Here is a 15,587-nt window from a genome sequence, read left to right on the forward strand (position 1 = left end):
CTGGGGTCTGTGGGGGGGATCTAGGGGAGGGACAGTGGGGGGTGGGGAGTTGGGGGGATCTAGGGGAGGGACAGTCCGGGGTGGGGAGTTGGGGAGGGATAACATGGAGAGAAATGCCAGATATAGGTGATGGGGAAGAAGGCAGCAAACCACATTGCCATGTATGTACCTATGCAACAATCTTGCATGTCCTTCACGTGTACCCCAAAACCTAAAATGCGATAAAATATATATTAAAAAATAAAGATATTGCTAGCACTCTCATGGCTCTCTCCAAGATGAATGGAGACACTTTCACTTCCCTTCTCATAAAAGTCCATCCCCCAGAGAGAGATCCAAGATGGCTGATCACTAGCAGCTCGGGCATGTAGCTCCCAGTGAAAGCACAGAGAACGAGAGGACGCCACACTTTCAGACGAATATTTGTTGCTTACGGACCAGGAGATTCCCAGCAGAGGAGCCCCACGGGTCGCCAGAGTGACTCTTGTGGCCGGTGTGGTGGTTTTGCTGGCGCCTTAGCGCAGCAGTTCTAGGTGCAGAGTCCGGAGATTCCCGGGCAGAAAAGCACCACCAATCTTAACACTGCTGTTTTGGCTGGCACAGTGGATTGCTCAGATTTCGGCACTGGGAATCAAAAGTTGGACGTCCGCTCAGAAACCTAGTTAGAAAGTCGGTAATTACAAAGACGACAGAGGGACAAATATATAATGAAGAGAAGAAACCAGCCTAAAAAGGCAGAGAATACTCAAAATCAGAATGCCTCTCCCTCTACAGGGGACCGCAATTCCTCATCAGTAACAGAACAAGGCTTAATGGAGAACGAGTGTGTTCCAATAACAGAAGCAGGTTTCAAAAGGTGGGTGATAAGAAACTTCTGTGAATTAAAAGAACTTGTTCTAACCCAATGCAAAGAAACTAAGAACCTTGAAAAAAGGTTTGACGAAATGCTAACGAGAATGGACAATTTAGAGAGGAATATAAGTGAATTGATGGAGCTGAAAAACACAACACGAGAACTTCGCGAAGTATGCACAAGTTTAAACAGTCGAATTGATCAAGCAGAAGAAAGGATATCAGAAGTTGAGGACCAGCTCAGTGAAATGAAACGAGAAGACAAGATTGGAGAAAAAAGGATAAAAAGGAATGAGCAAAGTCTCCAGGAAATATGGGACTATGTGAAAAGACCTAATTTACGTTTGATAGGTGTACCTGAATGTGATGAAGAGAATGAATCCAAGTTGGAAAATACTCTTCAGGTTATCATTCAGGAAAACTTTCCCAACCTGGCAAGGCAGGGTAATATTCAACTCCAGGTAATACAGAGAACACCACAAAGATATTCTTCAAGAAGACCAACCCCGAGGCACATAATTGCCAGATTTATCAGGGTTGAAATGAAGGAGAAAATACTAAGGGCAGCCAGAGAGAAAGGTCAGGTTACCCATAAAGGGAAACCTATCAGACTTACAGCAGATCTCTCAGCAGAAACCCTGCAAGCCAGAAAAGAGTGGGGACCAATATTTAATATCCTTAAAGAAAAGAACTTTCAACCCAGAATTTCATATCCAGCCAAACTAAGCTTTATGAGCGAAGGAAAAATTAAATCTTTTGCGAACAAACAAGTACTTAGAGAGTTCACCACCACCAGGCCTGCTTTACAAGAGCTTCTGAAAGAAGCACTATACATATAAAAGAACAACCAATATCAGCCTTTCCAAAAATATATCAAAAAGCAAAGAGAATTAATACAATGAAAAATGTACACCAACTAATGGGCAAAACAGCCAGCTAGCATCAAATGCCAGTATTAAGCTTATATATATTCTAATTGGATAAAAAGCCAAAACCCATCGGTATGCTGCATCCAGACCCATCTCACATGCAACAATACACAAAGACTCAAAACAAAGAGAAGGAGGAAGATTTACCATCCAAACAGAGAGTAAAAATAAACAAATAAACAAAAAGCAGGAGATGCAATTCTGGCCTCTGATAAAGTAGACTTTAAAGCAACAAAGATAGAAAGAGGCAAAGAAGGACATTACATAATGGCAAAAGAATCAATGTAACAAGAAGAGTTAACGATTCTATAGATCAACCAGACAGAAAATTAACAAGGACATCCAGGACCTGAACTCAGACCTGGAACAAGTAAACTTAATAAACATTTATAGAACTCTCCACTTCAAATACACAAAACATACATTACCACCTCATACCTATTCCAAAAGAGACTACATAATTGGAAGTAAATCACTCCTCAGTAATCGCACAGCATTTCACAGGTTTAAATGAAATATTGGTTAGCTGCTTGTTTGTTATTTTCTTCCCTTATTCCTTCCTGTCTACATCATTAAGTATAATTATTGGTATAAAAGTGGTTTTCAATACCCATTACTAAATTGCATTCTAGCCTGGGCAAGAAAGCAATACTCCCATTCTCTCTCTTTCTCTTCCTTTTTCTTCTTCTTCTTCATCCTTTTTTTTCTTTCTTTAAAAAAAAAAAAAAGTCACATGAAGATGAATGGCAGTGTCCCAGCCTGGATGCAATCTTCTGTGCCAGGCTGCTGCTTCTTCTCCCAGGCACAGCTGGCTTGTGCAGGGGACATTTCTTTTTTTTTTTTTTTTTTTTAGATGTCCTAAAAAAAAAAAAAAAAAAAAAGTCCATCCCTATAAAATGCCACCCTCTGCTGCCACAGTCTGCCAACATCCCACTCACATACAAAGCCTGGTGAGACGCGAATTCCTCTGTGAAGAAAAGACTTCCATGAAGAAAGGCCACTGAACCTCTCCTTTCTCACTCATTCAATACCAGTTTTGGGGCTAGGTATACTAAATGAGACTAAACATATCCCCAACGCCCTCTGCCCTTATATTTGCCTTTGGAACCCAACCACAACATTGTTAGCAAGTCTAAGCAATACCAAGAAGTCACGTGCAAAAGCTCCAGCTGACAGCCTTGGGAAGGTCTGAGTCAACAGGTAGCATCATTGAAATATGTGTGATAGCAAGCCCTCAGAATTCAACCTTCACATTTGACTTTCTCTAGCTAATGTGAGTGGTACAGAGATAAGATCCCTACCGACCCCCATGCCCAAAGTACAGATTTGAGGGCAAACTAAATGCTGTTGTTTTAAGCCACAAAGCCTTATAATCATTTCTTACACAGAGTAACACTGAGAAACTGGAACAGGTCAAAATATAATAATCAACTGTATGTTTATATATTAATAAAAAGAATTGAAAGATAAAATTAAGACCTAAAAGTTACAGTAACACTGAGAAACATGAAATGCTTAGAATTTAACAAATCCTAATATTGAGAAATATGACATGCTTAAATTTAACAAAATATGTGAAGGCTGCTGAGGTAAACAGAACTATAAAATGATCCCAATGATTCTTTCCCTAGTATAATCCCCTTTCCTTTGAGTGTCAGCAGAACATAATCACTCTTATGATTATGCTATGTTAAATGGCAAAAGGGAGATTATCTGTGATTACATAATCACATGAATCTTTAAAAGCAGAGTTTTCTCTAGCTGGTAGCATAAAAGTCAGAAATTCAAAACACAAACAGGATTGGACACACTATTGCTGGCTTGGTAATGAAGAGTCATGTGCAAAGGACCTAAGAGCACCTCTAGGAGCTAAGAATGACCCCAGACTACAGCCAGCAAGAAAACAGGGTTAAGTCCTACAATTAAAAGGAAAAGGGTTTTGCCAACAGCCCGAATGACCCTGGAAGGACATTCTTCCTCAGAATCTCCAGACAAAAATGCAGCCAAGGTGACATTTTGATTTTGGCCTCTCGTGAGACCCTAAGCAGAGAACCTGGCTAAGCCTACCTGGACTTTTGACCTACAAAACTCTAAGATAATAAATGAGGGTTAGTTTAAAAAACCTCTAAGTTTGTGGTGATTTGTTACATAGCAATAGAAATAAAATATAACTGCAAAGGAACAAGACAGAAAGTTTGAGAGGATGCAAATATTCTAGATATTGATGGCGATTATGATAGTGACTACATGGTTATACATATTTGTCAAAACTCAACCAACCCTATATTTAAAATAGATGCATCTTATTGTATATTAATTGTACCTCAATAAAAGTGATTTAAAGAAAGTTGATTTCTTTAAAATTTTCTTCTTATGCCTCTTGTCACCCTATACAATACTCTCGTTAATAGTTTTATATATTCTCTGCATCAGTACGCCTCATCTATTGTAGATTCTCCAGCTCAAGACATTAAACTCTGAAACAAGAATATTCAATTACCTGTTAGACCTGTCCTCTGGAGAATGTGATCTGATTACCACATTCTGATTTATATTTTTATGAGAATACCTCAAAAAAGTCTAAAATTAAGATCATCTGGGTAAGGCTCACGCCTCTATAAGAAATTTGCTAGTTGGAAAATCCTGTTTTAGAACATTTGTTTCCAAAGTATATTTCAAGGTGCCATAGTATTCAGCCTGATGCCTTAGGAACCACGGGAAAGTAGAGAATGTCACAGGCAGGTATGGGAAGTGGGGAAAACACACAAAGAAGAAACAGGCTTACAAGCTTTAACCAAATAACTTCCTTTTATCTGCTTTATAGATAAAGATTCTATATAGTAGTTTGTTTTAAAAAGTTGTTCACTGCTAAAAATATTTCAAAATAATTACTTTAGAAGTTTGGTAGAGACTTGCAAGAAGCATCCTAATTTTATCTTTTTGAGTCACAGGGAAGCAATCATAATATAATCAATGTAGCAGGGAAAGAATCTATTACCCCATATTCCATAAGCCCTTTGGGGGTGGCACCAGAGAATAACCTTGTTTCTAACTCAATGACGGTATGGACCACCTCCAATTCATCTCTGTATCACCAAGTGCCTATCATCTAGTACAAACTCAAATGCTTCCTGAGCTTAAAATGATACTCAAACGATGTTGAAAGGTACAATAAAATGATCGTAAGCTGGCATTCTTTTGTACGGCTTCTAATACATACCACTTCTAAGTATATTCCGTTAAGAATCTCTTGCACAAATGAGCCAGGGAAAATGTACAAGACTGTTGATAACAGCACTGTTTATAACAGTAAAACAATAAACAACTAAAATTTCCATTAAGAAAATGGGTAAGTTATTTATGATATATATATAATGAAACACTATATAGCAAAGATAAAGAAAGTTAAAAATCCATACGAATGAATCTCAACAAATACAATGTTGAGTGGAAAAAATGCAAGTTGCATAATATTATAGGGCATGATACCATATAAGACATTGTCAGAGTGGTGATTACAATGTGTTAAACAAAAGGGAGGTGTTTTGGGAGGAGTCACATAGGAGGTTTCCACTGTATTGAGAATGTTTCATTTTTGAAGCTTAGTGGTTGGATAAATGGGTACTCATTTTATTATCTTCAGCATATTTATAGAGTTACAACATTCATAACACAGTTTTTAAAGTTCTATAACAAAGGTGAGCAAATTAAGGCCTGTAGGCCAAACCCAGCCCATCATCCAGTTCTGCAAATACAGTTTTATTGGAACATAGCCACATTCATCTGTTTGTATATTGTCAATGGCTGTACTGAAACAGCTGAACTGAGTAACCGCAACACAGAAGCCTAAAATATTTACTAACTGTCCCTTTACAGAAAATGTTTGCCAAAACCTGTTCTTTAACAAGATATAACTAAAGATTTAGAGTGCAAATTAAGGAGCAATTAAATTATGAAATAATCAAATATAACCATGGACATGGCTATTGGGAAAAATGACCAGCAGACAATGGGGAGATGGTAGAAAACAAATGTTTTGGTCCATTTTCTGTTGCTATATCAGAATATCACAGACTGGCTAATTATAAACAACAGACCTTTATTTGATTCATGGTTCTTGGGGCTGAGAAGTCCAGGTCTAGGGGCCTGCATCTTGCAAGGGCCTTCATGCTGTATCATCCCATGGTGGAAGGCAGAAAAGCAAGAGAGCGCAAGAGAGCACAAGGGAGAAAGCAGAAAGGGGCCAAATTTCTCCTTTTATCAGGAACCCCATCCTGTAATAAATGACTCACTCTCACAACAATGGCAATAATCCATTCAGAGGGCTCTGCCCTCATGACCTAATGACCTCTTAAAAGTCCCACCTCTCAATATTTTTGCATTGGGAATTAGGTTCTACCACATGAACTTTAGAGGACACATTCATACCATAACAAGTAAAAACAAAATAAGCTTTAGAGCACTGCTGTCCAATAGAATTTTCTAAGATGATGAAAATGTTCTATATCTGCACTGTCCAACATGGTAGACATTAGCCACATGTGGCCTTTGAGCACCTGAAATATGGCTACTGTGAATGAGAAACAGAATTTTAAAACTGATTTATTTTTAGTTACTTTAAGTAGTCACATGTACCAACGGTAAAGGTATAAATACGGATAATTAAAGGGCAAGGCTGCAGATACATTTGAGAATCAAACAGTATTTATAGGAATTGAGTCAAATGATTACTCTCTCCAAGAAAGAGGAATTTAAAATGAAAAGGATATAAAGCAAGAGAAGCAGTAAGCCAAGCTTGAGAGTTGAAGATTTCCATGCTAATTTATTAGGTGAACAGACATTAGGTGAATCAGAGGTACAAGAGCTAGAGATGACAGAGAAACCAGAAGAGCCATGACTCTAAATAAAAGAGATGAGTTACATAATCCTACATATGAATGAGGAAGATATTTGGAATTTCTGTTTAGCCATAAAAGCCAAAAAGAACTTGGCTTTCTGTTCCTGGCTTACTTCACAAATGTCCTCCAGGGTCATCCATGTTGCTACAAATGACAGGATTTCAATCTTTTGTGGCTGAATAATACTCCATTATGTACATATATCACATTTTCTTTATCCATTTATCCACTGATGGACACTTAGGTTGATTCCACATCTTAGCTATTGTGAATAGTACTGTAAGACATCTCTTCAACATACTGATTTCCTTTCATTTAGATATGTATCCAGCAGTAGAGAGAAGAACAGTGGTTACCAGTGGCTGGGAAGGGTAGAAAGGAGGGGACAATGAGAGGCCTCAAATCATACCACACATCTACAGCCATCTGATCTTCGACAAATCTGACAAAAATAAGCAATGGGGAAAAGATTCCCTATTTAATAAATGATGCTGGGAAAACTGGCTAGCCATTGCAGAAAACTGAAACTGAATCCCTTCTTTACACCTTATACAAAAATTAACTCCAGATGGATTAAAGATTTAAACATAAGACCTAACACCATAAAAATCCTAGAATAAAACCTAGGCAATACCATTCAGAACATAGGCATGAGCCAGGACTTCACGACTAAAACACCAAAAGCAATGGCAACAAAAGCCAAAATAGACAAATGGGACCTAATTAAACTTAAGAGCTTCTGCACAGCAAAAGAAACTATCATTAAAGTGAACTGGCAACCAACAGAATGGGAAAAAGTTTTGCAGTCTAACCATCTGACAAAGGGCTAATATCCAGAATCTAAAAGAACTTAAATTTACAAGAAAAAACAAACAACCCCATCAAAAAGTGGGCGAAGGATATGAACAGACATTTCTCAAAAGAAGACATTTATGCAGCCAACAAACATGAAAAAAAGCTCATCATCACTGGTCATTAGAGAAATGCAAATCAAAACCACTTTGAGATGCCATCTCACGCCAGTTAGAATGGCGAAGATGAAAACATCAGGAGGCTGGGCGCAGTGGCTCACGCCTGTAATCCTAGTACTTTGGGAGGCTGAGGAGGGTGGATTACCTGAGCTCAGTAGTTTGAGACCAGCCTGGGCAACATGGTGAAACCCCCATCTCTACTAAAATACAAAAAATTAGCCGGGTGTGGTGGCATGTGCCTGTAATCCCAGCCACTCAGGAGGCTGAGACAGGAGAATTGGTTGAACCTGGAAGATGGAGGTTGCAGTGAGCCAAGACCGCACCACTGCACTCCAGCCTGGGTGACAGAGTGAGATTCCATCTCCAAAAAAAAAAAGAAAAAATCAGGAGACAACAGATGCTGGAGAAGATGTGGAGAAATAGGAACGCTTTTACACCGTTGGTGGGAGTGTACATTAGTTCAATCATTGGGGAAGACAGTGTGGCGATTCCTCAAGGATCTAGAAACAGAAATACCATTTGACCCAGCAATCCCATTACTGGTTATATACCCAAAGGATTATTAAATCATTCTATTATAAAGACACATACACACATATGTTTACTGTGGCACTGTTCACAATAGCAAAGACTTGAAACCAACCCAAATGCCCATCAATGATAGACTGGATAAAGAAAATGTAGCACATATACACCATGGAATATTACACAGCCATAAAAAAGGATGAGTTCACGTCCTTTGCAGGGACATGGATGAAGCTGGAAACCTTCATTCTCAGCAGACTGACACAAGAACAGAAAACCAAACACCACATGTTCTCACTCATAAGTGGTGTTGAACAATGAGAACACATGGACACAAGGAGGGGAACATCACACACTGGGGCCTGTTGAGGGGTGGGGGGCTAGGGGAGCAATAGCAGTGGGAAGGGGGATAGGGGAAGAATAGCATTAGGAGAAATATCTAATGTAGATGACAGGATGATGGGATGATGGATGCAGCATACCACCATGGCACATGTAATACCTACGTAACAAATCTGCATGTTCTGCACATGTACCCCAGAACTTAAAGTATAATAATAAAGAATTGGTACGCTTTTAAAAAATATTTTATTAAATTGATGTTTGTATTCTTTTCTACTATGACACATTGTATCTCATTCTTCCTCATCCAAATCACAAAGGAAATATTTCACAAGCTTCTAAACAATGTTAGTTCATATACTGCACAAGAACAAGAACATATGAAAAAGGAACATGTGAGAAACAAACTACCTCACCACAAAACAGCTGAGTTGATTTCTATAGATCTGATGAAATCAGCTATCCAATTTCCAGGGTTTAGCAACAGTTTTTTGTTTGTTTGTTTTAGTTTGGAGTTCAAAGAAATCTGCCTGATAATATACAGAATGATCTATTCAGTATGTGTTCTAATCACTACTGCCATAAGAAATAAATAATATTCCTTGGAGAAATCTGTCCAAATACTTGTATTTAGCTGTCAACATCAACTTATTCTTTTTATTTCTTTTTTTTTAAGATATGAGGTCTCACTTTGTCACTCAGGCTGGAGTGCAGTGGCATGATCACAGCTCATTGTAGCCTTAAACTCCTGGACTCAAGTTATCTTCCCAATTCAGCCTCCTGAATAGCTGGGACTACAGAGATGTGCCATCATGCTCAGCTGATTTTTAAATTTTTTTGTAGAGACAGAGTCTCACTATGTTGCCCAGACTGGTTTCAAACTCCTGGGCTCAAGTGATCCTCCCACCTTAGCCTCCCAATGTGCAGGGATTACAGGCATAAGCCAGTGTGTCTGGCCTGATCTTATTCTTCAAAATAATTAGGATAGAGGAAAACAAAACTGGAGGAATTACATTACCTGACTTCAAATTATACTACAGAGCTACAGTAACCAAAACACTATGGTACAGTAACCAAAACACTATGGTACAGCATAAAAATTGACACACACACCAATGGAACAGAACAGAGAATCCAGAAACAAATCCACACATCTACAGTGAACTCATTTTCAACAAAGGTGACAAGAACATATATTGGGGGAAAAGTGCTGGAAAAACTGGATATTCATATGAAAGAATGAAACTATACCCATATCTCACCATATACAAAAATTAAATTAAAATGGATTAAAGACTTAAATCTAAGACCTGAAACTATGAAACTACTAAAAGAAAGCATTGGGGGAAGCTCCAAGACAATGGACTGGGCTAAGATTTCTGGAGTAATACCCTGCAAGCACAGGCAACCAAAGCAAAAATGGGCATATAGGATCACATCAAGTTTAAAAACTTCTGCACAGCAAAGTAAACAATCAACAAAGTGAAGAGACAACCCATGGAATGGAAAAAAAATTTTGCAAACTATCCATCTGACAAGGAATTAACAACCAGAATATATAAGGAGCTCAAACAACTCTATAGGAAAAAAATCCAATAATCCAATTTTTAAAATGAGCAAAAGATCTGAATAGACATTTCTCAAAAGAAGTCATATAAATGGCAAGCAGGCATATAAAAAGGTACTCAACATCACTGATCATTAGAGAAATGCAAATCAAAACTACAATTAGATAGCATGTCACCCCAGTTCAAATGATTTTTATCCAAAGACAGGTGATATGATTTGACTGTGTCTCCACCCAAATTTCATCTCAAATTGTAATCCCTATTTATCAAGGGAGGGTCCTAATGGGAGGTGATTGGATTGGGCGCAATTTCCCCAACACTGTTCTCATGATATTTGATAGTTTAAAAGTGGCACTTCCTGCTTCACTTTCTCTCTGCTACCCCCATGTTAAAAAGGGACTTGATTCCCCTTTACCTTCTACCATGATTCTAAGTTTCCTGACACCTCCCCAACCATGCAGAACTGAGTCAATTAAACCTTTCTTCTTCATAAATTACCTAGTCTCAGGTAGTTCCTTTTTTTTTTTTTTTTTTTTGAGATGGAGTCTCGCTCTGTCTCCCAGGCTGGAGTGCAGTGGTGCGATCTTGGCTTACTGCAACCTCCACCTCTCAGGTTCAAGCAATTCTCATGCCTCAGCCCCCCAATTAACTGGGACTACACGTGCACACCTCCAGGCCTGGCTAATTTTGTTGTATTTTTAGTAGAGATGAGGTTTTACCATGTTGGCAGGCTGGTCTCGAACTCCTGACCTCAGGTGATTCGCCTGCCTCAGCCTCCTAAAGTCCTGGGATTACAGGCGTGAGTCACCATGCCTGGCCTAAGGTAGTTCTTTAAAGCAGTGTGAAAATGAACTAATACAACAGGTAATACAAATGCTTGTAAGGATGTGGAGAAAAGAGAACCTGCATACATTAAAACTATTATGAAAAACTTAAAAGTCCAATAAAAGAAATGAACTATAAAGTTGAAGAAGTATCCCAAAAAGTAGACAGTAATGACAAAGATGAAAAATAGGAAATGAAATTTAAAGAACCAAGCTAGGAGATTTCACATCTTAATAATGGGAAGTTCCAGAGAGAGAATACATAAGGGAAGAATTAATCCAAGAAATCAAAGGGTACACTTAGAATATTCCATAAACTTCTAAAAACGAAAAAACAATTAGATCAGATACAAATAATCAAGAACTAGGATGGCTTTGGATTCTCAATACTTACACAGTAAACAAGAAAACAATGAAGTATGGACTCCAATATTGAATGACAAGAGCTTTCAACCTTTAATTCTATATCCAAGTACAAGTACAGAGTATGCCATTTTCATAAACATAGTATCTCAAAAAACTTACCTCCATGTCCACTTTCTCAAGAAGGTACTGGAGGATGTGATCTACCAAAGAACAGTGTAAATCAAGAAAAAAAAGAAAAGAAGACATATAAAGAAAATTGGAGATCTAACACAATAGAGACATAAAGGGAGATCTCAGGATAAATACTTGCATCTGACACAGAGGGCAACTAGTCCAGATTAGAAGACTGTAACTCAAAAGACAGTCATGATGAGGGTTGTTACCACCAAGATAACAACTGCTAATATAAGAAAAGAATATCCAGGAAATATGAAGAGAACAGAGAATAATTAAATGTTTTAGTCCCTAAGAAGGCAGGAGGGGATGAGATATAATCCAAAACTGAGGTGAAAAGATCACCTTTAGATAGGAACAACTGCTACTCAGACTCTGGAAGTCCTGAATACAGATGAAATCAGATGTTAGATAGTGGACAATAATGAAGCTGCCTTCCAATGGTTTCTATTGTCTCTGTAAATTAGGAAGAAAACCCAACTGCTAAGCATAAAAGAGAAGGGGTAAGTTTGGGGTTTGAAGAGGAGGGAAGAGTTGAAATAACTGTTAAAAACAGTAGGAAACATTAACTAAGGAAAGACAGTAGGCTATCTAAGCAGTGTTGAGACTGCTGCACTGGTTCCTCTGTTAATTTATGATCATGAATCTGCTCCACTGAAACTTTTCTTCAGCAGTACTTGGCTGCTTAGATACAGACTATCCAGTTACGGGGGTTCATCAGAGTTGAGATTTCATTCCATTTGAAAAAGGGCAAAGATAAGAGCACAACTTACAATATTATTTAAATAATAAGCTGTGAACTTTAACCAGGATAACAAAGAAAATGAGAAAGGGTAACATTTATTAAGTGGTTAGGATAATGCCAAAGCAATATTAAGCAATAAAAAAGATAGCTATTATTATTACTAACCACAGTCCTCTAGCAGTAAGTGATTTCCATCACTCTAATTTGCAATCATCTATATATATGTATCTCTCTCTCTCTCTTCTACCATATTGAGCTCTTTGAGGATGAGTAGTGTGTCTAACTCATCTTTGTCTCTTCCAAAAGCCTAACTCAGTAGTTAGCATGCAGTAAGAGGCTCTTAAATGTGTATGGTTAAATCAACCAATCAAATACCACCCCCCCTTTTTTTGAGACAAAATCTCATTCTTGTCACCCAGGCTGCAGTACAATGGCGCAATCTCAGCTCACTGCAGCCTCCGCCTCCCGGGTTCAAGTGATTCTCCCGCCTCAGCCTCCTGAGTAGCTGGGATTAAAGGCGTCAGCCACCACATCCGGCTAATTTTTTTTTTGTATTTTTAGTAGAGATGGGGTTTCATCATGTTGGCCAGGCTTGTCTCGAACTCCTGACCTCAGGTGATCCACAGGCCTTGGCCTCCCAAAATGTTGGGATTACAGGCATGAGCCACCCGCTCAGCCCCAAATATCTTACTTTTCAGCTACGCACGTCATTTTTTAAAAGATTCTAACTAGGACTTTATCACTTTAACATTAATTCAGAAAAACAGATATCTCCTTAACATTAATTCAGAATAACACGTATCTCCAAGAAAGGCATCTAAGGGCCACTGTCAATTCAGTGATGGAAATGTACTAAGTAGCTAACAGCATGATTGACAGGAGTTTTCCAGTACTGTAGACTACAGAATTACCATGAGGAAAAAAATGAGTTAATACACAGTATATGAAAACTGAAAATACATTTTCTCATTTTTAAGGGGCAGGAGGGACCCCTGCCTCTATTTTTAATCAGTTTAGTACCCTACAATGTTTCATTAAATCAGTACTCCAAAGCATAACCTATGCAATGCTGATCAAATATAAGCATGAAGACTTCAAAGAAGTAAGTTCAAGAACATGTGCTAATTTGTGAGTTGGCCAGGCCCTTTAACTTTCTCTTTGTTTTAGGCAGAGAGCAGATACCCCACATAAGAATGTACCTTCCCTGGCTTATTGAAGGCCATCTTTTTTAGCTATAGATCTGATTTAAAAAAACAGAATTTTATTTTCACTTTGCTTAAGCTGATACGATGTTCATTTTAAAATGTTCATAGGGAAAAATACATAGTTTTGATATAATAGTAGACATATATAGGATATAGTAAATCACAACCTTAAGTGCAAACTGTGTTAAAAATCATCTTTAGTAAATATGTTGTTTGAAACTGCTGGTCCTTGTAACTCTGAAGCACTATGTAATACCTAATATGATTAAATATGATACTAAAACCAGCCAGGCCCAGTGGCTCACCCCTATAATCCCAGCATTTTGGGAGGCTGAGGTGAGAGGATCTCTTAAGTCCAGGAGTTGAAGACTAGCCTGGGCAACAAAGTGAGACCTGGTCTCTAAAAAAAAAAAAAAAAAAAAAAAAATCAAAAAATTATCTGGGTGTGGTGGTATGCACCTGTGGTCCTAGCTACATGGGAGGCTGAGGTAAGAGGATCCCTTGAGACCAGGAGGTTCAGGTTGCAGTGTGCCATGTTCAAGCTACTCTACTCCAGCCTGTATGACAGAGCAGGACCCTGTCTGAAAAATATATACATATATACAAAAACACCTAAACCTCTAAGTCTAATGCTTTATTGAAAATATATGCAGAGCTCTCATCTGAGATGACAAAACAATTCCTTGTCTCTGTATTTTCTAACCTGTATTCTAACAAGCAGAAGTCACAACAGAAGCTAGGAAAAGGGGATTTCAGGCAGTGAACAAAAAGGAAAGAAAAAAAGTTTTGCAATAGGATACTTCTTAGTCCAGTTTGACTACCTTCAACACTCTTGTTTTTGCCTGAAGATTCCAGGAACTGTCCCATCTCTACTTTCAAGGAAAGAACTTGTGGTTTCTGGCCAGAGTTGACCTCTTTCCCAGAGCTATTATAGAAAAAAGAGCACCTGCTCTGGCTGCATCTCCATTCACAATTGCTGATTTGTAAATTAAGCAATTCAACTACAGCAATGCGTTTGTTTGTTAGTCATTAAAAACAATACATCTGAGGGGGATGGGTTGAAAATAAAAGAAAAAACAAAATGATAAAATGTTTGGGTTTTCAGAAAACAGGAGAATGACAGCTACAATCCAAAGCAGAGCTTGTCTGCCAGCAACAAGGGAGAAGCCTGGCAACAGAATAAAAAGGTTTCCTTTCCTTCCACCCTCTTCTCTTTACTTCAATGAAAATTAAAGACACATCATAGGTGATATAAACAGGGAAAAACTAGATCAAGTTTGGGTACACAAACTTTAATTTAATCGATCTGCATTTCAACATAATACCCAGAGGACAGATATCTTCATATAGCTATTGAACATATTCTTTGGTTTGCCGCATAGGCAGCTCAAAATTGTCAAATAGCAACATGCAATTTTACCTATAAATTCAGGATAAACTTATCGAAATTTTAAAAAATCTAAGTTTTTTAGAAATAAAAAATAGCCAAACACAATGACTCACACCTGTAATCCCAGCATTTTGGGAAGCTTAGGAGGAAGGATTGCTTGAAGCCAGGAGTTTGAGACCAGCCTGGTCAACATAGCAAGACTCTTTTTTCTAAAAATAAAAGCAATCAGGCATAGTGGCATGTGCCTGGATCCCAGCTACTCAGGAGGATGAGGTGGGAGGATTGCTTGAGCCTAGGAGTTCAAGGCTGCAGTGAATTGTGATCATACCACTGGCACTCCAGCCTGGGTAACAGAGCGAGACCTTGTCTCTAAAATATCAAAATTTAAAAAGGCCTCATAATTATCATTAACCATAGTTGTGGCCAAAATTCTAATTAATAAAAAATTCAGTCTAAGAGATACACTATAAAAATAAATTTTTAATAGAAATATTCTTTCGCATAAAACTTAAAAAATTTTTCAGAAAATACAGATACAAGCTAACAAAAAATTATGCTAAAATATTGAAGCTAGGCAGAATCTTCAATATTTTATTCAAACGACATGAGTCTCAGAAAACAGCTCAGCAGCAGTTTCTCAGTTTAAGAGTTATTTCTCTTATCTTCTATATCAATAACCACTAGACAACAAATATTTGCCACACCTAGGGAAAAATATAATCCTTTACTGTGACTTGTCTGTAAACATTTTCTTAGCTAACGATTAATCCAAATTATCTGAAACAGATGCTACCCAAA

The 15,587-nt window shown here is 38.0% G+C and overlaps 1 protein-coding gene across 7 annotated transcripts in view; it reads right to left on the reverse strand.

The window, feature by feature from the left end:
- The window catches only part of FCHSD2 (FCH and double SH3 domains 2), a 298,118-nt gene that overhangs the window by 137,150 nt on the left and 145,381 nt on the right, over positions 1-15,587 (reverse strand). The window lies entirely within an intron of this gene.

This window comes from Aotus nancymaae, unplaced genomic scaffold, assembly GCF_030222135.1.
Source record: "Aotus nancymaae isolate 86718 unplaced genomic scaffold, 86718_ANA_hifiasm-v0.15.2.pri h1tg000059l, whole genome shotgun sequence".
Lineage (NCBI taxonomy): Eukaryota > Metazoa > Chordata > Mammalia > Primates > Aotidae > Aotus > Aotus nancymaae.